Below are 24,336 nucleotides of genomic sequence, written 5' to 3' on the forward strand. Positions count from 1 at the left end.
TGAGTTTGACATTGCTGAAATTAAAAATGTACAGCATAGATTTTCAGTTTTAAGGTATCCTCTAACCAGTAAGAATAAAAACAGGAATGTAAATTCCATATTCAAAGACCCTGACTCCTGTAACCCCAAATCACTACATTTGGAGATAGAAAACAGAAGCAGGAATGATTAGTAAATGACTTAGCAGAGTAGGGGAGGAAGGCATACTAATGTCAAACAAACCAATTCACCCTGAACAGCACAAAAAAGGTTTAGAAATGGGCTAGGATAGGGGCGCCTGGGTGGCTCCCTTGGTTAAACATCCGACTTTGGCTCAGGTCATGACCTCACGGTTCGTGAGTCTGAGCCCCGGGTCGGGCTCTGTGCTGGCAGCTCGGAGCCTGAAGCCTGCTACGGATTGTTTCCCTATCTACCCCTCCCCCGCTTGCACTCTGTCTCTGTCTCTCAAAAATAAACAAACATTGGGGCGCCTGGGTGGCGCAGTCGGTTAAGCGTCGACTTCAGCCAGGTCACGATCTCGCGGTCCGTGAGTTCGAGCCCCGCGTCAGGCTCTGGGCTGATGGCTCAGAGCCTGGAGCCTGTTTCCGATTCTGTGTCTCCCTCTCTCTCTGCCCCTCCCCCATTCATGCTCTGTCTCTCTCTGTCCCAAAAATAAATAAACATTGAAAAAAAAATTAAAAAAATAAATAAATAAAAATAAACAAACATTAAAAAAAATTTTAAAAAAAGAAAAAAGAAATGGGCTAGGATAGAGGGCCGCACATAGGGGGACTGTTTGAAAGTCCACAAAGGAATAGACCTTCCCAGTCTCACTCTACAAACTCATAAAATCACCCCTTCACCCTTTTGAAGAGAGAATGTTTATTTGCTGGTGAAAAAAAACTTGAACCAGGAAAGCACCAACCTCAGGGGCAGACAGAGAGGATGGTAAAGGACTGGAATTTGAGTAAGTCTACATTCTGAATAAGCCCACTTTCCCCTGCCCAAGTCTAGGTCCCTAGAAACCAGGCTGATTACCTCTACCTCCTATCCACCAATGTGGATTAAAGAATCCTTTACTAGAGATTAGAAATCCCATCTAACCACATCATGTTACAGTGAAGTCTATTAACTGACAAATGTTACCCACAGAGAGCTTCCTCTCAGCTTTCTGGAGCCTCACCCTCATTTTAAATCAACTTTACTGATGTGTAATTTACATACAATAAAAATGTACATAGTAAGTGTACAATAAGATTTAACAAGAACCATGTAACCACTGCCGTAAAAAAAGACAAAACATTTACGCCATCCTAAAAATATCCCTGTGCCAATCATTTCCCCTGATCTGCAGTATCTGACAATCACTGATCTGATTCTAGGTCTTCATACAAATGTAATCATGCAATATACATACTTTTTAGTTTGGTTTCTCTCACTTAACACAATGGTTTTGAGATTCAGGCATGTTACTGCATGCATCAGTTGTATATTCCTTTTTACTGCTTAGTAGATATTTTACTATATGAATGTATCAAAATTTGTCTTCTCTACTCACCAGTTGATGGACATTTGAGTCATTTCTGGTTTGGGTTAGCATGAATTAAAGCTGCTATGAACATTCAAGTAAAAGTCTTTGTGGATATACATTCATTTTTTCTGGGTAATTAACAGTGGAATTACTGAGTCATGACAAGTGTACATTTAATTTTATATAAGCATGTAGAACTGTTTCCCAAAGTGGTTCTACTATTTCACATTTTCATCAGCAACACTTGGGAGCTGTAGTGTCTCTATATCCTTTTGGATACTTATAGGTTACTTTACTTTTATCCATTTTAGTGGATATGAAGTGGTATCTCACTATGGATTTAATTTGCATTTCTCTGGTGACTAATGATATTGAGCATTTTTTCATATGCTTATTAACAATTTAGATATATATTCTTTTATGAAGTGTTTATTCAACTCTTTTAGGTTGTCTTTGATTATTGAGTTCTAGAAGTACATTTGTATATTTTAGCTATGAGTATTATCTTCTGGTCTTTGGCTTTCAGTTTCTTAGCAGAAGCTTTTGAAAAGGAGGTCTTAATCCTACTAATTTCTAATAATCCAATGAATCAATTTCTCTTTTGTAGTTAATAGGTTGAGTTTGAAGATCACCCAGTAGCCATTTGTTCAAAAGACTATCCTGTCCCCACCAAAGCCTATCCCCATGTTGGAGTCTTTCTTGAAAAATAGTCATACACATAGGTTTATTTCTGGATTCTTTAACTCTCTTGTCTTTATATACTCCAATTCCATTTTGTCTTAATTATTATACTTTGAAAAACCTCACAGATGAACCCCATATCCTTGAAATATTGAAAAAACTAAGAAAAGGCTAGGTATGTCACGAATGCATAAAATATATGTAGATAGTCTACTTTATCATTTACTACCATAAAATATATGCAAATCAATTAAGAAAAGTTAAGATTTATCAAAACATACACAAACACAAACCATACATGGCACCATTCCCAGTCAAGAAAAACATAAACAAAAGTAAAGATGCAATATTAAATCATAACTGCATAAAATTAACTACAGTACATACTGTATTACTGTAATAATTTTGTAGCCATCTCCTGTTGCTATTGCCATGAGCTCAAGTGTTACAAGCATTTACTTGAAAGGCCATATGACACTAATCATCTCCATGAAAGTAGTTCTTCTCTCCAGTAAATTCCATACTGTAGTAAAAAGTGACTGCTATTAGTAGTTAAGTTTTTGGAGAATCAAAAGTTACACTCAGATTTTCAACTGCATGGAGGGTTGGTGCCCCTAACTCCCATGTGGTTTCTAGGGTCAACCGTAGTAATGTAAATCCTCATTTTTTTTTTCTTTTTCAAAATTGTTTTGGCTATTCTAGGTCCTTTGTACTTTCATATCAATTTTGGAATCAACTAGCCAATCTTCACAAAGAAAACCTGCTAGGATTCTGATTGAAATTTCATTGACTCTAAATCTCCATGTGTTGACAACAGAGATCTTAATATCAAGTCTCCAATCTATATAATCCATGAACACAACATAGCTCTCCATTGATTTTAGATGCTCTTTAATTTCCTTCAGCAATGTTTATGGGCCTTTTATTAAATTTATTCCCAAGTATTTCATATTTTTGATGCTAATGCAAATGATACTATTATTTTAATTTCATTTTCCATTTGTTTATTGCTGGTAGGTAGAAACATAGTTGATTTATGTATATTGATCTTGTCACTTGCCACTTCATTAAATCCGCTTATTACAGTATTTCTTGGGTAAATACCCTGGGATGCTCTATGTAGATAATCATGTTGTCTGACAATAGAGATTGTTTTATTTTTTCCTTTACAATATATACTGTCTTACTGCCTACTATACTGGCTAGGATCTCTAGAACAATATTGAATAGAAGTGGTTGGTTCAGAAATCCTTGCCTTATACCTGATCTTAGGAAAAGTATACTATCTTTCACCTATTAAGTATGATAGCTCCAGATTTTTTGATAGGTATTCTATCAGATTGAGAAAGTTCTCTTCTAGTTTTAATTTGTTGAGTTTTTAAAAAATCTCACATGGTTATTTAATTTTGGCAAATACTGATTATTCTGCATTTATTGAGATGATAATTTTTACCTTTTATTTTGTTAATGTGATGAAAAAGGGGAAAGAGAACTGAAATTTATATTAGGAAGGCAAGACCTGATGTTTAAAATAAATGAATGACAAATTTGCAATATATGCATTTATAAATATGGAGGCAAATAATAAAAGAAATAGTTGAGAACAAATCCACAGTGGTTATCTCTGAGGAGTGGGCCAACTTGGGAGTACAAACTGATATTTAAGTCTTTTAAGTGCTGATACTTTAATATGAGAAATAATATATAATATTTGATAATAAATTTTTAAAATTACAAATGAGTTTTAGAGAGATGTGAACATGAGGTGGGTGAGGTGGGTGTGTGTAAGGGTACAGGGGAGATGAATGCAGCTTCAGGCATGGTGGTTTGGGTGGAGTATCCAGAAGACATTTCTCATGCAGAAGGATATACTTGGCAGTGAAGAGACAGGAGTTGAAATAAAGATTTGGGATAAGCACCAGACTTTGTGGTTTTAAAGCCACAACATGGACATCACTGACCAGGCATCCATGGAGAAAAGGGTCAAAGGCAAAACTCTGAGGAAGGCTGCCACGTACAGGGGGAGGAAAAAGATGCAAGGAAGGAGACAGAGAATGAATTTTTAGAAGGCAGGAAGAAAACCAGCCCAGAAAACACAGAAGTCAAGGGAGAAAAGTATTTCATTCTTTCAACATGCTGAATTACAAAGATTTTGCGTGCAAAGCTTCTCTTTTATAGGTGTTTCTCCCTAATTTCATGGAAAAATCTGGGACATTAAAACCTTAAACAAAATAAATGTAATGATGGAAAACAGAGATTGGTGTTACACATATTTTTTATGTTGCTATTTATGTGTTCTATTTCAGGAAACATCTGCAGCTGAGAGTATGAGGTACAGAACTTCCACTGCTTATCCCAACTGCTGAAAGGGTTCAGGAAGAAAATGATCAACAGAAATCACAGACACAAAAGAAAATTGGCTAATATAGCCACGTCATTTAGATGGGACACGTGAAGATGCAAAAGGGAAAAAAAATTATAGAAAAATACCTAAAAATTTTTTATTTAACAGAATACACAAGGTGCAATGATTCACAAGTAATGAGTCATTTAGAAATAATAAAACTATCAGTCTGCCTAGAAAACACAGGCACTATTTGGTGGATGACTCAGTATGGAAACTGATCCCAAGAGAACAATTTAGAGGAATACAAAAACATATACCATTGAACTACTTGGAAGATAAAAAAAGGAGACCTGAATATTTTATTTGTTATGTTCACTTCAAAAATAGGTGAGAAAGTAAATTAGGAAATCTCTTAGAAGGCAAGATTTTTCTGATGCTCCAAGAAACTGAATACATGAATATGAAAGACAAGTAAAGCTTTAGGTTTAGGGCTAATGTCTTAATAATAAGACTAAAGGTAAAATAAGAGTATCTCAGCAGCAGGCCTACTTTGAGCATATGGGAATTAGAAAGTGTTTAAAAATTTACCTTTATTTTTACTCCAGTGGAGAAAAGGAAATATGGCTGAGGGGAAAAGTGCCAGGTCAGTGATCAGGAGCTTCTCATCCCAGCTTAGCTTCTGTACTGACCATCTCAGTAAGTTGGTCAAGTCGTTTCCTTCACTGGCATTTGATGTTCTCTTCTGGGAAAACAAGACAGAAGATGGCTCTGGGGTCTAGGGAACATGAGGAAAAACAAATTTTTTTTGCCTGTTTTGAATTAGTAAATAGCTGTATTTTGCTAAAAAACTTTTTTTATTATTTGATGTAGAAAAAAGTATAATGAACTGGCTATTAATTTTTAATGCATGTAAATTGAAAAGCTACTGATATCCTTTAGTGGCTCTGAAAGGAAAATTTACAGGTTAAAGTTCTACTATTCTATAATTTTTAAAAATTATTATATATTAAAAAACTCAACAATAGTTCTTTCTGCCAAGAGTATTTCACGTTACTTTTATTTAAGTATTTTCCTTTTCTAAGTCTTTTTCTTATTTTGGAGGTGATCATATAAAAATAAAATCATATTCTATTGATAAAAATAATTTGACACTTTGGAATAACATATATTCAACACAATGTAAAAAACACTTGAGGGCCAGGTACTCTTCAAGATGAGGAAAACACGAATTCAGTGATTTTTGCCTCAAACAGCTTACAACACGAGTAGGCAGAGAAAGAAGACAAGTAACCTTCATATGAAGGAAGGCATCCCAGAAAGGAGGACTGCAAAGTCTAGTCCTAGGGTAGAGTAGAAGTAGCTGGCTACAGGAAGAAAGGGAAAAATGCCTTGTGGACAAAGAAAGCAAGGCAGGAAGTGGCATGAGATGTGTGAGGAGCTACCAGGAGTTTGGTATTATTCCAGGATCAAATATGAAGACAGGCTTCGAGGCAAGTTCTGGTCAAAGTTGACAACAGATTTTAATTTCATTTTTATTAAGTAAATTATGAATCTTAAGAGATTTTATTCACTAATGCATATTAAGTACCCAAAATGTTCAGGACACTACAGAAAACAAACAAAGCTCTTGTCTTGTAGAAACTTATGGAATAAAAGAAATGAAACAAAAAGAATACATCAACTTATTCAATAGGTATTTATTGAGGCTCTCCTGGTCCCTGATGAAGATCACATTCTAGGGATAGTTCCTGTTAGAACATAATTTTTACATCTTCCTTTCCCTTCCTGCCAAGTTAAATTTGGTACAAGTGAGCAGAGATGCTTGTCAGAGCCAGGTGGGCAATTCTAGAAGATGACCAGGAACCTGGAGTAAAATAAATAGAAACAACTGCTTTAATAGGATGATAAGAGAATAGGGGAAAATCCCAAAGTATGGCATGGCTGTAAGAAAGCCAGGGAGGGGGCTTAGAATTGACTTCAATGCAATTTGGATTTGACAGATCAAAATTGTTGCTTACTTTTTTTTTTTTTTTTAAGCTTACTTATTTGAGAGCGAGCGAGTGAGAAAGAGAAAAGGGGGCAGAGAGAGAAAATCCCAAGCAGACTCTGCACTGTCAGTGCAGGGCCTGATGTGGGCTTGATCCCACAAACTGTGAGATCATGACCTGAGCCAAAAACAAGAGTCAGGTGCTTAACTGACTGAGCCACCCAGGTGCCTCTGTTGCCTACTTTTTAAATAACAGTTTTAATCTTCATAAAAGTAATAACTATAGAAATAAAACTTACCTCCCGCAAAAATAGAGAGTACACACATGCGATTAACACAAAGAGTAAAAAAAAAAAAAAAAAAACGACACACACCTGGAGAGAGTATCAATGTGAACATTTTTGTAAATGTCATTTTTTGGCTTTATGCATATATACACAACATAAACAGATATGAGGATTTTTATGAATGTGTTTTTTGTTTTAATGGTTATTTTTGAGAGAGAGAGAGCACATGCATGCAAGTGGGAGAGAGGCAGAAAGAGAGGGAGACAGAGAATCTGAAGCAGGCTCCAAGCTTTCAGCACAAGGCCTGACATGGGGCTTGAACCCACAAACCCTTGAGATCATGACCTGAGTCAAAACTGGATGCTCAACTGACTGAGCTACCCAGGTGCCCCATGAATATGATTTTTTTTAAAAACAAAAATAAGAATTATAGTTTATTACTTGCTTTTTCCACTTAATATAGGGAAACATCTTTCCATGAAAATAAAAATGTACATCATACATCTTATATACCAAATTTACTTACTGAATTCTCTACTAAGGCACATTATCCTGTACAATAAGTAAGGTATAGAAATGAAGCAAGCACCAAGAAAATGATAAAACTGACTTTAGCTGTGGCAGCATTCTGAATATTCTAAAGGTGGAAAGAGATAAGACATATGGGAGCTCATGAGATTTTAGTGTTCCAGACATAAGATGAATAATGTCTGAATCTGAAATTCTTTGTGGATAAAAACTTTCCAAAAGGGAAACAACAACAACAAAAAAAGAGACTGCAACCCAGCACACACTAAAAATGAAGTAATTTCAAATCTTCACATCTGCAGAACAGATAGAATGTCAAAGCAAGCACTTAGACAACTAAAAACAGTGGGCGGACTGCCAGGGAAAATCCAAGTGCCATTCTAGCGGTCATCCACAACCACAGCTTTCCAAGGAAGTGACAGAGCCCCCCAAATTGTGCTCTGACAGTATATTAAGCCTTTCTGGTGACATGCTAGGTAGACTTAAGACCACCTCCGTTTCCTCGTGTTTAGGCAGGCTCTGTGAGTTGCAAAGTATGCTGGTCAGAGTTCCCTTGGAAGCTGCCAATACTAGGCATTTCCCACTGCAACCAGAATAGCTCTGCTTTCATCTGTTTTATATATTGGATCTCCAAAAAATATTTCATTTGAAAAAAAAAAGTTCCACAGCTAAACTATACACTTAAAATCACACAGGATTAAAGAAACATAACGTTCACCCTTCAGACTGTGTTAATAAATATAAAAACGTAAATTAATAATGGAGGGATGTGAAAGTTACCGTCTAACACCCTAGTTAAACACAGCATCACTAGCTGTGGGACAATCAGATAGTATGTACCTCTCTCAATATGATGCAATGTGAAGATCAAAGTATTACTTACGAAGTTCTCTTGCCAAAAATATTTAGCTTTAGCCAACTTTGGAGATCTAATGTCCAGTTATAGGAAATGTGGGCAGTAGCAAAATATGTTACTACCATAAGGAAACAAGAGAAATTCAAGGTATGGATCATTTTATAAGACAGTTGGCCTGGTCTGTTCAATAGGCCAGTACCATGAGGGAAGAAGTACATGTGTGGAGATGAGCTGGGGGGGAAGGAGGTCGAGGAAAACCAACTATAACGGCTCTGTGTTCTGAGGTGGGAGCACATCTTAACTGTTTCAACAAAAATGAGAATGCCACTGTGACTAGACTCGGACTCTTGCTGGGTGAGATGCAGAGCTACTGAAGAACTCTGAGCAGAAAAATGACACGATCTGAATTACTTTTTAACAAGACCATTCTAGTTGCTGTGATAAGAGTTGACTACAGGAGACAAGAGAGAAAGCAGGGACTCCAAAAAGGGGCCAAATACGTCTGGAATAATCCAGGCAAAACATGATGCTAGTTCGGACCAGTTGGTAGCAGGGGAAGCATGAGTAGTAGTCAGATTCTAAATAGAATCTGAAACAAGAGTCAACGGAACAGATGTGTGAGCTTTGTGGAAAAGAGGGAGGTCAAGATGAATTTACGGGTTGATTTTTAAAAACTGTTACTTTTTTGTTTTGCTTGAACAACTGGAAGAAGAGAACAGGCATTTTGAGACTAGAAAGACCGCAGGAATAACAGAATTGTCAGTAGGAGAGGGAGTGGTGGCAAGGAAGGTTACTAGTTCAGTTTGGGATGTTACTTTTGAGATGCCTGGGGACACTCAGGTACAGATATGCAGAATGCTGCTGGAGAATCAAGTGTAGACTTTAGGGGAGAGATTTGGGCTGATCCAAATTTGAGTCACATTTAAAGCCTTGAGACTAGAGGAGATGATAAAGGGAGGGAATATAGAAAGAAAAGAGAAAGAAATATATAGAAATGTTTATCCTATATCATATTCTACAAGATTCTATAAATTTCTGTTAGAAGAAACATCCAAAGGCTGGGCCTTCTGGTACTCAAATACACAGAGCAGTACTATCCAAAGGAACTTTCTGTGATGATGACATATTTATATATATGTTCCATTCAATAGGTAGCCACCATCCACATGTGGCTATTGAGCACTTGAAATATGCCCAGGCAACTGAATAACTGAAAATTTATTTTAAATAGCTACATGTATCTAGTGGCTACAGTACTGGAAAGTGCAGCTCTAGTTTGAAGAAGTGACAAGGAGTCAGGGGAGAAGTCTGAAAAGAAGTGGCCAGAGAGATAGGGCTTGTGAGACAATTCTCGACAGGTCTCTCATGTTTCTGCATACATTACAAGCAAGGCATGATCTTAACAACGATATGATATTATATATTTGATATTAGAAGCCAAGTGTAGAAGGTGTTTCAAGGAGGAGAGTGATAACTCTGCTCCTGAATGTTAAGTCAGATAATTATTGAGAAATGACAGATATGGACATCACTAGTAACTGATAAGAACTTTTTTTTTTAATTTAAATTTTGGTTAGTTAACATACAGTGCAATATTGATAAGAGCAGTTTTGATGGAATTGTGGGGCAGAAATCTGTTTGGCTTGGGTAAAAAAAAAAAAAAGAAATGGGAGAAGAAAAACTAGCAACAAAATGTAGACATTTCTTTTTCAACTTTTACTGTGAAGTTCAAGTGAAATAAGACAATAGAGGAGAAAGTGGTGTCAAGAAGGATTATTTTGAAGATGGGAGCAATAAAAGCCTATTTTTTCATGTGTAAGAAACAATGATTAAGAAGGGGGTAAATTGATATGAAAGAATTATGAAGACCTTAGCTAGGCTGGTTCTTTCACAGTAATGGGAGAGAAAGTAGGGTATATGAATACCGCTGCAGGTACTAGTTATCTGTGGTGGCAAAAGCTTGTAAAAGCTCTTTTTTTCCTGTTTCTTTTCTGAAATAGGAAGCATGGTCATCAGTTGAAACTGAAGAGTGGTGAGGAGATAGTGAAGACATGATGAGATTGAAGATATGCAATAGTCATTTAGGAGGAGATGAAACAGAAAATGACTGGAAATCTAGTATGACTTCCAGCAAACGTCATGGGTCCACTTGAAGTTATGATCATTAATTTAATGCAAGCTCAGCAGCATGGTTTTACAGGCAAGGAACAGGCAAAGAATTAGATTTAATCAGCACTGTAGTTTAGCCAAGCAAGACTGCTGAAGTGAGAGAAGTGCAAAGGGATTAAGGATGTTTGAAAGGAACAGATGATAATACTGATGATGGAATCTAAGCCTCTTTCCTATCTCCTGAAATCCTTCCACTGACCCCTGTGGGACTCATAGGGAGATACCAGCAAAATCCCCATATCCTGGACCTCTTCTCAGAAGCTTTCTTCAGCTTCCTTTGCCTTCTTATTTAAACTGAAACTGGGCTCTGGGCTTTTCCCCTGAGGACACTGCTTTCCTTGTAGCCCTCTTAGATGATGACTCTTTTTCTCTTCCATGCCATTCGAACACGAGGCCTGGTAAATGCCTTTCTTGTTCCTCATTGCAACTTCCAGTCCAAATCCCTCTCCCCAAATCCCCTGCTCAGTTATGTATCATTAGATTCTACCACCCACTAGCCTTCCTTATTATGGTATTTAAGTTTCCCTTTCATTCCTTGATGAGTTTAGCTTTCGGTTCACTGTCACTCCAACACTATTTGTTACACTCTAATTGATTTCAACACCAAATAGATAATCCATCTGATATCCTGGCCTCTTAGTTTTTTGACCTTATCTCCACAATGATAATTTTGTTGATATTGTTTTCTACCGTGTCTCAGCCACTTTTTCTCATGGTCATACCTTAAGCTTTTAGAACATCTAAAAGTATATTTTAATACCCATATACCTGAAGAAAAATTTACTGGTGAGTTCAGAGTAAGACCATCCCTCTGTAGGCCCCCACTGGAGGAATCAAAGGAATGGATATACATCAGACATAAGACCACCTCTACAGCAATTCTGCTGCCATTAACAACAGAGAACAAGGAGTGTAAGAAAGGAAGAACTAGGTATGCTTCCTCTTTTTGGCCTTTCATCTTGGGCTTGTATTCCTTAGATGAGAGGAAGAGGTATATGTGAAGGGTTGGGGTAGAGGCAGAGGCATGCTGCTATGCCTACTGACCCTTCTTATACTGGGCTCTCAAAGGGAAGATTACCATTATTACATCATCATTTTAAAGTATGCATAACGCCAAGTATTGTGCTGAGCAGTTAAAGGTATTATCTAATGTTCTTATGCCAACGTTGAGATTAACATTATCTCCATTCCACAGATGAAGAAACAGAGGCTAAGAGAAATTGAAATGGAAATACTGATCTAGGCCCAGGTTTCTCGAACATCAAAGCCCCCTCTGTCCTATAGCATATCCATATTAAGACTAGTGGAGCTGGGGTAGTCAGTATGTGGTCCCTGCCATACTCCCAGATTTCCCTATTTCTAGGAAAAGAATGGTCTTGAAATCTTGGTAGACATTAAGAAGACAGGAAGGAGGTACCTGGGTGGCTCAGTCAGTTGAGAATCTGACTTCAGCTCAGGTCATGATCTAACACTCTGAGTTCGAGTACTGCATCAGGCTCTGTGCTGACAGCTCAGAGCCTGGAGGAGCCTGCTTCAGATTCTGTGTCTCCCTCTCTCTCTCTGCCCCTCCCCTGCTCATGCTCTGTCTCTCTCTGTCTCAAAAATAAATAAAAACATTTTAAAAAAATTAAAAAAAAAAAGAAGACAGGAAGAATGGAAGGAAGGAGATAAATATATAGAACACTGAAGTTATTGTAGTAACCTAAATTACAAAAACAAGGTTTTTTTTAGCCCCAATTTTATTTTTTAGAAAGCTCGAAAACTTAATAAATTTATTAGTGAGTGATAAAATTGTGACACATAAAATAGACATATAAAAGAAAACCATAACAGATATAGTTAATGGAGTAAAATTTAAAGTCAGATTCATAAAACCAATGAATAATATTAATGCTACCTATCTGAACTTCAGACTGTATTACCAGACTGTAAGTATATTCCTGTATTACCAAACTTTATAATCATAATTAAGAAAATGAGCTTGTTCAACAATAAAATTGACTCAGACATAATTAAAAGCATATTCACAAAAGGGATCATATCCAGAAATAGAATTATATATAAGACATGCCATAATGCCACAAATAAAGCATAATTTTTCAGAACAAGTGACCTGTGAGATTAAATCAACAGGAGAGAAATGGAAAATGCAGAAGACTTTAAATGTGGAAGAACTGCAATTATCAGGGCAAGAAAAAAAATGTAACACAACAGTGAAATAAGAGATTTGGTTTGGAGAAGACACATAAATACAAAGGCACAGTGCAAAGATTCTCTGGACAGAAGCAAAAACTTGGAAGTAATTTCCATTTATTCACAAAGTATTTATTAGGCATTTATAGCACTGCTATCATTTCTCAGGAAGATGAAAGGATTCAGGTGGCAGTGTGATAAATCAGGGATGAAGCAGAGATGGGTTAGAAAGCCACTGCAATTTATACATCTTCATCTCCCCAACATGTAGCCAGCACACAGCATAAAAGAGGATGCAACAATATTTTCTTTTTTGTTTTTTTGGGTTGTTTTTTTTTTTTTTTTAGAGAGAACGGGAGAGAGAGGGAGAGAGAGAGAGAGAGAGAGAGAGAAAGAGAACACCACAAGCGCAAGTGGGACAGTGGCTGAGGGAGAGGGAGAGAGAGAATCTTACACAGGCTCCAAGCCCAGCATGGAACCAGAGTTTCATGACCCTGAGATCATGACCTGAGCCGAAATCAAGAGATGGATGCTTAACCAACTGAGCCACTGGCACCCCAACAATATTTTCTTCATGTATGAACTGTCAGATGCTGTGGAGTACCCCAAACGTCAAATGGGGCAGGGGAACAGGGCAAAAGCCCAAAGGAAATATCTCCAGGTAAAAAGGATATACAGATTTTTTTGAGCTGACAACTTTCACAATTTTTAGATGTGTCCCTTTAGGTCTCACATGTGTCCTTCAACAGAACCCACTGCTTCCCCACTTCTCATGTTTTGCCCTGGATACAGCTCAGGATTTTATTTTGTAGCTCCACTGATCCCCTCTAAATAATCAATCCTGACATATCTTAAGTCTTATCACAAATAAGATAATTTATTTTTGCATTGATCCAATAAGTCTCTGAGCTTGCCCACTGAAGAGCTCATGAAGCACTGTCTGCCTACAAAACAGTTTCAGGCAAAAGAAAAAGGCTGTAGTCCTGTGGGCTCAAGAGGAGTCCCTAAATAAAACACCCATGAGGCACAAGTCTGAATCACTACCTGTGGTGGGGTTCTGTAGTTATGATTTCAGCACAAAATTTTTTTCATTCAATATATATGAAAGGAGTGTTGTTGGGGTGGCAGTGGGGGAGCTGGGGAAGTGGATACTGAGATCAGACAGGAAGGCAGAACTGAGAGCAAGGCTCAACTGCAAGAAGCCCAAAAGAGACATGATAGAAGTCCAAACCAAAAGTCCCAAAGCAGGTATGGAGGTTGAGCACAGAGTCAGAAATTTGACAGCAGGAGTGTTGAGAATAAAGAGCTAACTGCTGTAATAGAGCAAGTAAGTTTATTCATGACTTTATTGGCTGATCATACATGTGACATGTCAGACTGAAATGACAAGTCCAAGTCTAGGGTCAGAGAAGCCACCAAACCTACCTCATTGACTTGTCATTTGGTTTCAGGTACCCTGAGACCCCTGAGACATTCCTAAAGTTCTTTATTCAGCTGCTTATTCTGCAGATGAGGCCTAGCAAGGGTTTACTATTAATTACTTATTGGATAGACAGACCACCTCATAGTCCAGTACATACACAATCAGAATATGTTATTGAGGGCATTTTACCGGTACCTTGGTAGGTGTTTAGAAGTCCATAAAAGTGGAATGGCTATCTGCCATAAATATAGGCCATCTCTGGAATATAAACTCACTCAGTAAGGTCAACCCTACCTCCGAAATCTCTCAGTTTTGACTTTCTCATTGCTAGAACCTGGCCCAAATGATCATCTCTCACCTGCACTACTGTCACAGCCTTCTACCTGGCCTCTGCTTCCACTCTTGCCTTTCCATACTCCAGTTATTCTCCACACAGCACAAAAGTGATAAATAACACGGTGAATTGCTCTCCTGTTTCAAATGCTCCATTTTGAACAAATCTAAACTCTTCTACCACAACCTAATATAGCTCCAGAATCTGCCTACCATTTCTCCTACTTCACCTTACACTGCTTTCTCCTTGGCCTTTTTTCAGTTCCTCCAACAGCCTGTTCCTCTCTCCTGACCAAGTTCATCTCATTACTCTGTACTCCACTATCCAGTTTACTGTCTGTATATAGCACTTATCATTACCTGGAACTGTTTTATTTATTGTTTACACATACTGTATTATCCCTACAACACAATGTCCACTCCACAAAAGTAAGGAACTTGTTGCCTGTTCACCACTGTCTCTCAGTGCCTGGCACAGAGGAAGCACTTAATGAGAAAGAGAAGGAAGAAGGGGGTAGGCAATTTGCTAATATGCTACTATTTATTCTGTTTCCTTGGCCAAGACCTAGACTAGTTAAAAAGTCATCTTTTATCATCAATTTAAGGAGGAATTGATTGATGCTATCTAGGATGAAGGGGTCCTCTTGGACATTTCTGATAACTGCTCAGCTTAATCTTGTGTCTTACCTGATGAAAAGGTTTAGTATATGCTTTGAACCTAAGACCAGCACCCCTGGCCCCCATTACAAATGCCCTAGTACTGAGAGGCAACTTTATAACAAATCAGAGACAGAGAGCACAACTGGTTATAAAAGAGGACTTTTTTCCTAGTCTAGGCCAAGCATACAAGAAGTGGTAGCAGGAAAGTAACCAGGAACTGGAAAGTATGTGATGCACAGAACTGCCCCATTGAGCCTATGACTTAAGGCAGGCCAATTACATTTTCTCTCCTGGCTACCTGGAACTGAAGCACTGAAACACTGTAATAAGCTGAGAGTTCTAGACCTTAAAGGTCCTTCAGATTTGATGACTAAGGCCACTGTTTGGGGGCATCCATTATAAGCAACATGGCAGGAGAAGCTGGTATTAAGTAGAGCAGACATAATACAGAGAGAAAGAAGCACGTTTCATTTCCATGATAGCTGGCTGTACTTAATAAAATTAGAGCAAACTGATATATGTCCTATGTATTTTTATTATAAACAGGCTTTTTAACTGGATATTTATCATATCTTTATATGGATATCATATCTTTAACTGGATATCTTTAACTGGATATCATATCTTTAACTGGATATTTATTCTTTAAAACCAATTTCTCTGACATGCAAACATACATGATTCTTCCTTGATTCTACTCATACAACTTCATCCTCTATTTTTCTTTAAGCTCTTGCTTTCATAATACTCTACTTCCTTCCTTCACTTGGTCTTTCTCTTCATTAAATCTGTAACCAAAAAACCCATCATATGTAAGTGAATACTTACCATGGTTTTTAGCTGCCAAGAGTCTTTTGAACATTCTAATCTTTGATTATAATGAAGGGAGCTGAGCAATACACATGCCCATCTATCTGTCCACTCTTGAAAACGGATTGAAAGGGGGAAATTATTACCCTCTTGAAAGTGAGTAGCAATGTTGCACTCTTCAGTTAAAGGGCCTCATCATAGGATACTTCATATCCCTACATTGTGATGATAGTACATGTCTTTTCCAGTCTGGCCATTCTGGATCCAGGCAGGCCCAAGCTGACATCAAATAGCACAATTTCAGTGCAGATCAGTGTTTCTCAACCTTTTTTGACCAATGAGCTTTAAAAAGTAATATTGCAGGGGCATCCGGGTAGCTCAGTCGGTTAAGCATCCAACTTAGGCACAGGTCCTGATCTCATGGTTTCTGAGTTTGAGCCCCGCATCGGGCTCTGTGCTGACAGCTCAGGGCCTGGAGCCTGCTTGGGACTCTGTGTCTCCCTCTCTCTCTCTCTGCCCCTCCCCCCCTTGCACTCTGTCTCTCTAAAATAAACATTAAAAAAGCCCTTTTTTTTAAAGTAATATTGGAAATCTCCTTAGGAATTTAAAAAGTTTTGTATGACACATGATAAAACAAATTTAAATAAAATTTTCTATTTTAGGTCAACATATTATTGAAGATTTGTTACAAGGTTCACATGGTAAAGTCTTTATGCTGATAATATCTAAGGACAAGTTTTGACTTCTAGTCACCGATGAACTGTTTTATCATGTAAAGAAAATCATATGTTGTCCAGTGAAATTATCAAGAAACTGAAAGATGGATTTTTAACCAAATGTATTAAATTAAAAGATGGGGACTTAGCACCAAAAGTATACTGAAATGTAGGCTGAAATTTCATTTGTATTATAGCATCCAAAATAAACAAACTGATTTTTTTTTTAACGTTTATTTATTTTTGAGAGAAAGACAGAACGCAAGCCAGGGAGGGGCAGAGAGAGAGGGAGGCACAGAATCTGAAGCAGGCTCCAGGCTCTGAGCTGTCAGCACAGAGCCCGATGTGGGGCTCAAACACACAAACCATGAGTTCATGACCTGAGCTGAAGTCTGGCACTTAACCGACTGAGCCACCCAGGCGCCCCAACAAACTGATTTTTAAAACTGATACTTGAGATTCTTCTGTAAGTCGAAGGTTAGTTTAACTAACTTATTAGTTAGTTTAATTAACTAATTAATTAATTTAAGAGAGAGACAGAGTACAAGCAGATGAAAGGGGCAGAGGGAGAGACAGAGAATCTCAAGTAGGTTCCATGCTCAATCCCATGACCCTGGAATCATGACCTGAGCTGAAATCAAGAGTCATGCTCAACCAACTGAGCTACCAAAGCTCTCCTAGTTGTTTTAAAATGTCAACATAGGAGAGATGGCTTTATGCTACACTTTGAGAGAAGTTCTCAGCAAACAGTACATTGTAGATTTTTCTTACCAATAAATGAAAAGCCAAATTGGATTGAATAACCCCATATTTTTTCCTTTTTCACATTTTCAATTGCTTAAGTTTTTCTTTTTAGAATTTTAAATACCTAAGCAGAGGAAGATCAATTACAATAAAATAAACATCCAGCTGTCTACAATACCACTGTATGGTTAAGTTGATAAATTTTAAAGCAAACCTCTTCCTTATTTAATACAACATGGAGTCTTTCAATTGACAATCCATCTTAATTTGATTAGGCCCCTTCTATATTTCATGAGATTCAATAGCATGTCTTTACTTTGCTATTTATATTTAGTGAACTGATCCAAAATTATTTTCTCTAGAGTGACTTTAAGAATAGGCAATAGCAGGGGCGCCTGGGTGGCGCAGTCGGTTAAGCGTCCGACTTCAGCCAGGTCACGATCTCGTGATCCGTGAGTTCGAGCCCTCTGGGCTGATGGCTCAGAGCCTGGAGCCTGTTTGCGATTCTGTGTCTCCCTCTCTCTCTGCCCCTCCCTCATTCATGCTCTGTCTCTCTCTGTCCCAAAAAAAATAAAAATAAAACGTTGAAAAAAAAAATAGGCAATAGCAAATGCCAGTTATACACATGTATGAATACATGTATAACTGTAAACATAAGGCATGCCTAGCTAATGTTTCTACATTATAATGATTTAAAAAAACCCATTTATTTTGAAATACAGATTTCAAGAACTGAAAAGATAGAACAGAGAATTCCCTTATATCCTTTATCCAGCTTCCTATAATCATGTAGCTTGTTTAGTATTAGAGACATCTTGATGTTTCATAAAAATTTTCATCAGATGAATGCAGCTTATGTATTCCATAAAGGACATCTTGAAATAGTTTTTCAGAATTATCATTTTTTATGCTCATTAATTTATGACGTTTTGACATCTGTTTCACACATGTTCCACTTTTAAGCAATAGCCAATTATGAGTACAAATTAAACTATACTTATGACTAAGAAACAACAATTAAAAACAGCCTAATGGTCCTTCTGAAAATCTACCAAAAAAACAACAAGAGGAAGAAAGGCTTCTAAATTCATTTTACAAGGCAAGCATTACCTGGACACCAAAACCAGACAAGGACCTTACAAGAAAAGAAAATTATAGGCCAATATCCCTGATAAATATAGATGCAAAAATTCCTCAACAAAATATTAGCAAACCAAACTCAACAATACAACGAAAGGATCATCTACCATGATTAAGTGGGATCTTTTCCAAGGATGCAAGGATGGTTCAACATCCACAAATCAACCACTGTGAAATACCGTATTAACAAAATAAAGGATAAAAACTTAAAATCATCTGCATCTTATAATGCATCTCAAGATGCAGAAAAAGTATTTGACAAAATACAACATCCATTCACAATAAAAACTCCCAACAAAGTGGGTATAGAGGGGAATGTACCTCAACAAAGAAAGCCCATGTATGACAAGCCCATGGCTAGCAACATACTAAGTGGTTAAAAAGTTGAAAGTTTTTCCTTTAAGAACAGAAACAAGACAAGGATGCCCACTCTTGCCACATTTATTTCTCACAGTATTGGAAATCTTGGCCAGAGCAATTAGGTAAGAAAAAGAAATTTTATAAAAGGCTTCCAAATAAGAAAGAAGTGAAACTGTCTGTTTGCAAATGACATACTACATATATAAAAAAAACTCTAAAACGCCACCAAAAAACTCATATAATGAACTCTGTAAAGTTGATTTTCTATACACTAATAATAAACTATTAGAAATTAAGAAAAGAATCCCGGGGTGCCTGGGTGGCTCAGTCGATTAAACGACTGACTCTTGGTCTCAGCTCAGATCATGATCTCACAGTTTGTGAGTTCAAGCCCCACATCGGGCTCCATGTGGAGCCTGCCTGAGATTCCCTCTCTCTCTGCCCCTCCCGCATGTGCGTGTACTCTCTCAAATAAACTTAAAAAAAAAAAAAAGTACCATTTACAACTACTTTCTTTAAAAAAAAAAAAAAAAAAAAGAATAAAATACCTAGGAATTAATTTAACCAAGGAGGTGAAAGACCTGTACACTGTAAACTGAAAGATACTGATGAAAGAAATTGAAGACACAAATAAATGTATATATATTCTATGCTCATATATTGGAAGACTTAACATTGTCAAAATGTCCATAACTACGCAACCTACAGACTCAATGCAATCCCTATCAAAATTCCAATGGCATTTTTCAATTCCAAAATTTGCATGGAACCACAAAAGACCATGAATAGCCAAAACAATCTTGAGCAACAAGAAAAATCAGGAGGCATTACTCCCTGATTTCAAATTATATTACAAAGCTACAGTAATCAAAATAGTGTGAAATTAGAATAAAAACAGACACATAAATTAATGGAACAGAATAGAGTCCAGAAACAAACCCACATATAGTCAATTAATTTAGACAAAAGAGTCAAGAATAAACAATGGGGGAAACAATGATCTCTTCAATTAATCGTGATGGGAAAAGTCAATAACCATACACAAAGAGTGAAACTGGATCAATATCTTACACCATATACAAAAATCAACTCAAAATGTATTAAAGATTGAATGTAAGACCTGAAACCATAAAACTCCTAGAAGAAAACACAGGCAACAAGTTCTTTGATAACAGGTACATGAAAAGGTGCTAAACATCAGTGATTATCAGGAGAATGCAAATCAAAATCACAATGAGTTATCACTTCACACCTGTTAGGGTAGCTATTATCAAAACACAACTAATAACAACTGCTGGTGAGGACTGGAGAAAAGGGAACACTTGTGCACTGTTGGTGGGAAAGTAAATTGGTATAGCCGCTATGAAAAACAGTACAGAGGTTCTTCAAAAATTTACAAATATAACTACTTATGACCCCACAAGACCACTTCTGGGTATTCACCTGAAGGAAACAAAAACACTAACTCAAAAAGATATCTACACCCTCATGTTCACTGCAGCATTATTTACAAAAACGAAGACATGGAAACAACCTACGTGTCAATTAATGGATAAATGGATACAGAAAATGTGGTACACAGACACACACACACACACACACGATGAGAATATTATTCGGTCATAAAAAGAAGAAATCCTGCCATTTGTGACAATATGGATGGTCCTTAAGGGCATTACGCTAAATGAAATAAGTTAGAAAGACAAATACTGTGTCATCTCACTTATGTGAGATCTAAAAAACCTCCCAAGAAAACAAAACCCAAACTCACAGATACAAAGAACAGACTGGTGGTTGACAGAGGTGGAGAGTAGGGGGTGAACAAAATGGGTGAAGGTAGTCAAAAGGTACAGACTTCTAGCAATAAAATAAATAAGTCTTGGGGATATAATGTACAGTACGGTGACTACAGTTAATAATATTCTATTGTATATTTGAAAGTTGATGAGACTAAATCTTAAAAGTTCTTATCACAAGAAAAAAATTGTAACTGTGTGGCCATGGATGTTAACTAGACATTGTGGCGATCATTTCACAATATATATGTATATTGAATCATTCTGTTGTACACCTGAAACTAATATGGTGTTATATGTCAATTATATCTCAATAAAACAATAAAAACAGTGTAATGGTCAAAAGCCACCAAAACAAATGCTCAACTGACAACTACTAGAGCTCATAATCACATTCAACTAGTATCTCGTAACCACTGTTCACATCACATCAAATTGTTTTTATATAGTAAAAGCATTTAAATAATTAGTTTATTGTTTTTCAGAAAGCAGTTATTAATAAAGACACTATTACTGCCTTCACTGGTATGAATTAATTCTAAGATCAACTTATAATCTAACTCTAAAATTTTGCATGGAAGAGAAAATGTGCAAGAGTCAAGACAATTTTAGGGTAGGGGGACAAAGACAAAGTAATAGCAATATATGTCCCTTAAACTGAGCAATGGGTACTAAGCAAATGTTCATTGTATTGTTATACTCTTCACCTTATACATGTTTTCCAAATATTGTGCTACAGCCATTTAACCTTTAATTTCTAAAAAAGAACACAGAAAAAGAAGACCTTGCCTCACCAAAAATCACATTATAAAGCTACAGTAACTAAAGGTATATTATTGGCAAAGAACCAAAGATAAATGAAACTAAACAGAGTTCTAAAACCAATCTATGCATATGAGAATTTATTAATAATTTGACATGCTACTTGTTATGAATGGCCAACTGAACAAGATTCCTCCTTCCACTATGCATAAAAATAAATTCAATATAATTAAAGACTTACAATTTTCTATAAGAGTATAAGAAAATATAAGATTCTATGTTTAGATCTTCAGGGCAGGAAAAATGTCCATTAAATAGTAAAAAAAAAAAAAAAAAAAAAAAAAGCAAAATCAAAAGTCACAAAAGCAAAGACAGGTAAATTTGAGATCAAAATTAAAAACTATTACAAACAAAGGGAGAGAACTTGAACAGACTGGAGAAAAATGTGTGCCATTTTTATATTAAAGATGAGTATCTGCAACACAACGAACTCCTACAAATAAATAAGACAAGTATTTGTTATGCCACATATAACAGAAAAACCAAAAATAAGAGTGATTAAACAAGATAGAAGTTAAACTTCTCTCTCATGCAAAAGAAGTTAAAAGTTGGTACAGTGACTCCAACAAATGGTCAGAGGCCCAGGTTTTCTGGCTCACTGAGCTACAAAGATAGTTCTGCTTTCCTAGGACAGCCGGCCGTTAGAGCTCCATCACTGTATCTGTGTTCCAATACAGGATGGATGAGGAATGAGGAAGAGAGTGTCTTCTCCCTTTAATGAGATTTCAGAAAATCACACCAAACACTTCTGCTTGTGTACCATCAGCTAAAACTCACATGGTTGTACTTAGCTCTTAGGAGACCAAGGAATGCAGTCTTCTAGATGGGCATCAATGGGCTTGGCTAAAAGCTGGGGTTCCCACTACTGAAGATGAAGGAAGAACGGATCATAAAAGGTAACTAACAGTCTTTGTTGTGCTATCCAAAAAAAAAAAAAAAAAACAGAAAAAGAAATATAAATGGTCAAAACCTCGAGAAAAGATATTCAACCACAGGGAAATAAAAGTGAAAACAAGGGGGCATGAGGTTTTAAAACTTTTAAGAGAGGCAAAAATTTGTTAATTAGTGAAGGCATGAGGATTTTTAGATTTATGTTAATTTTTTTAAATAAAGAAATGTATTCAATACTGCTACTGTGACTGAAAAATAAAGGAAATATTACTGAAAAACTGAAACACATTACTGTTTTTAATTATGTTTATAATATTAGTATAGACACTTTGGGGACCAATTTGGCAGTATTTTTTTAAAATTTTGATTATATGATTAGATGATCCAGCAACTCCATCTTTCAGATCTATGCAATACAAACATCACACATCTGCATAAGTACAAAGATGTTTGTTCATCGCAGTATTGTTTAAGAGAGAAAAATTGGAAATGATTCAAGTGTTTGTTATTATGGGACATTAATATTCTTCATAGCACTATTGCCACTACCTGAAATTGTATAATTTATCTATTCATTTGTCATTTAGAAAAATCAGCTCATCTAGGGGCACCTGGGTGGCTCAGTCGGTTGAGTGTTCGACTTTGGCTCAGGTCATGATCTCACAGCTCGTGAGTTCAAGCCCTGTGTCAGGCTCTGTGCTGACAGCTTGGAGCCTGGAGCCTGCTGCAGATTCTGTGCCTCCCTCTCTCTCTGCCCCAACCCACTCGCATTCTGTCTCTGTCTCTCTCAAAAATAAATAAACATTTAAAAAAATTAAAAAAAAAGAAAATCAGCTTATCTAGGAAAAGAGCCAAGGCAAGAAGAATATACTTATATAATACCTGCTGGTTAAAAATTCATTAGAAATAATGCACTGTGTTTTAAAAACGGCATATCAAAACAAGCACCATTCCAGGCTATACTAACAATAACCCATGATAATGCAGACAGGTTGAAAAACTGATGAAGCCTCTGAACTTGCTATCAAAGGAGACTGGCACTATATGTGATCTGTTTGCCCTTTTCTTTAGGGTCTGGACATCTCACAGTAGAATCAACACTCCCTCTCCATTATATGTAACTCTTAACTGCCTTTAATACATAGATCCCAATACTGCTACCAGTACCAGTTGAGCCTCTTCCACTCACTGAGCAGGGCCTACCATGGGGAAGAGGTCCCAACAGAACTGCCAGAATACCAAGACGTACTATGTGGAAGGAAGACAAAATACTGACACCTGAGCCACAGTACTTGCGGGGAAGGCTTGATACAATAGGAGCATTGTGTTTATCAGAACAGTATTACAGTATCCATCTCCAAGACTGTAAAATAGGGACCATGCCTTTGATCCACAAAATGGAAAGGATAAGTGTGCCCTTGCTAAGTCCCTCTCCATTCATGGCCGCTAATCTCTGCTTTTTATTTCTAACCTCACAGACGAGCAGTTTTCAAATTGCTTTTTTAACTGAAGAGACTCTTCAACTATAAACTTAAAGACAAACAGGAGGGAGAGGAATAGCTTTAGTGCTCAGTCTCAGGGGGTGGGGTAAGAGCAGCACCCAGACTAAGGAGAGCTCTGGGAAGCAGAGTTTGAAAGGGAAGGAGATAGGGAGTACTGGAGAAAATGAACTTTAGCAAAGACCTGAGGGAAGTGAGGGAGAAAGCTTTGTAGGTATGAGGGGAAAGCAAAGTCCCTGAGGCAGGAACATAACTGGTTTGTTGGAAGAAGAGCAAGGTGCCATTTGTGACTCGGACAAAGTAAGCACAGTGGAGAACAGGAGATGAAGCCAGAGAGGTAAGTGGGGGTTTAGATTCTGTAGGGTCTTGTAGGTAAGCATAAAGCCTCTGAGTGAAGAACTTACTTTTAATAGGGTCCCTCAAGCTGCTGTGTTGAGAACAGGCTGTAGGAGAGCAAAGACAAAAGCAGGGAAAAAAGAATTAGGCTATGGCAATTATTCAGGTGAGATACGATGGCTTGGAAAAGGTGGAAGCAGGAGAGATAGTGGTGTATGACCAATTCTAGATACATTCTGAAAGTAGAG

General features: G+C 37.0%; 1 protein-coding gene across 4 annotated transcripts in view; it reads right to left on the reverse strand.

Annotated features, from left to right (window-relative positions):
* The window catches only part of PPP2R3A (protein phosphatase 2 regulatory subunit B''alpha), a 212,324-nt gene that overhangs the window by 176,422 nt on the left and 11,566 nt on the right, over positions 1-24,336 (reverse strand). For 3 of the 4 annotated variants that reach the window (XM_045503555.1, XM_045503556.1, XM_045503552.1), the window contains exon 2: positions 5,127-5,280. The exons of the other annotated variant lie outside the window; for it this stretch is intronic. The gene's annotated coding sequence lies outside the window, so the exon portion shown is untranslated. The remainder of the gene's footprint in view (positions 1-5,126; positions 5,281-24,336) is intronic. 4 annotated transcript variants of the gene reach the window in all.

The sequence above is a fragment of the Leopardus geoffroyi genome, chromosome C2 (assembly GCF_018350155.1).
Source record: "Leopardus geoffroyi isolate Oge1 chromosome C2, O.geoffroyi_Oge1_pat1.0, whole genome shotgun sequence".
Classification (NCBI taxonomy): domain Eukaryota; kingdom Metazoa; phylum Chordata; class Mammalia; order Carnivora; family Felidae; genus Leopardus; species Leopardus geoffroyi.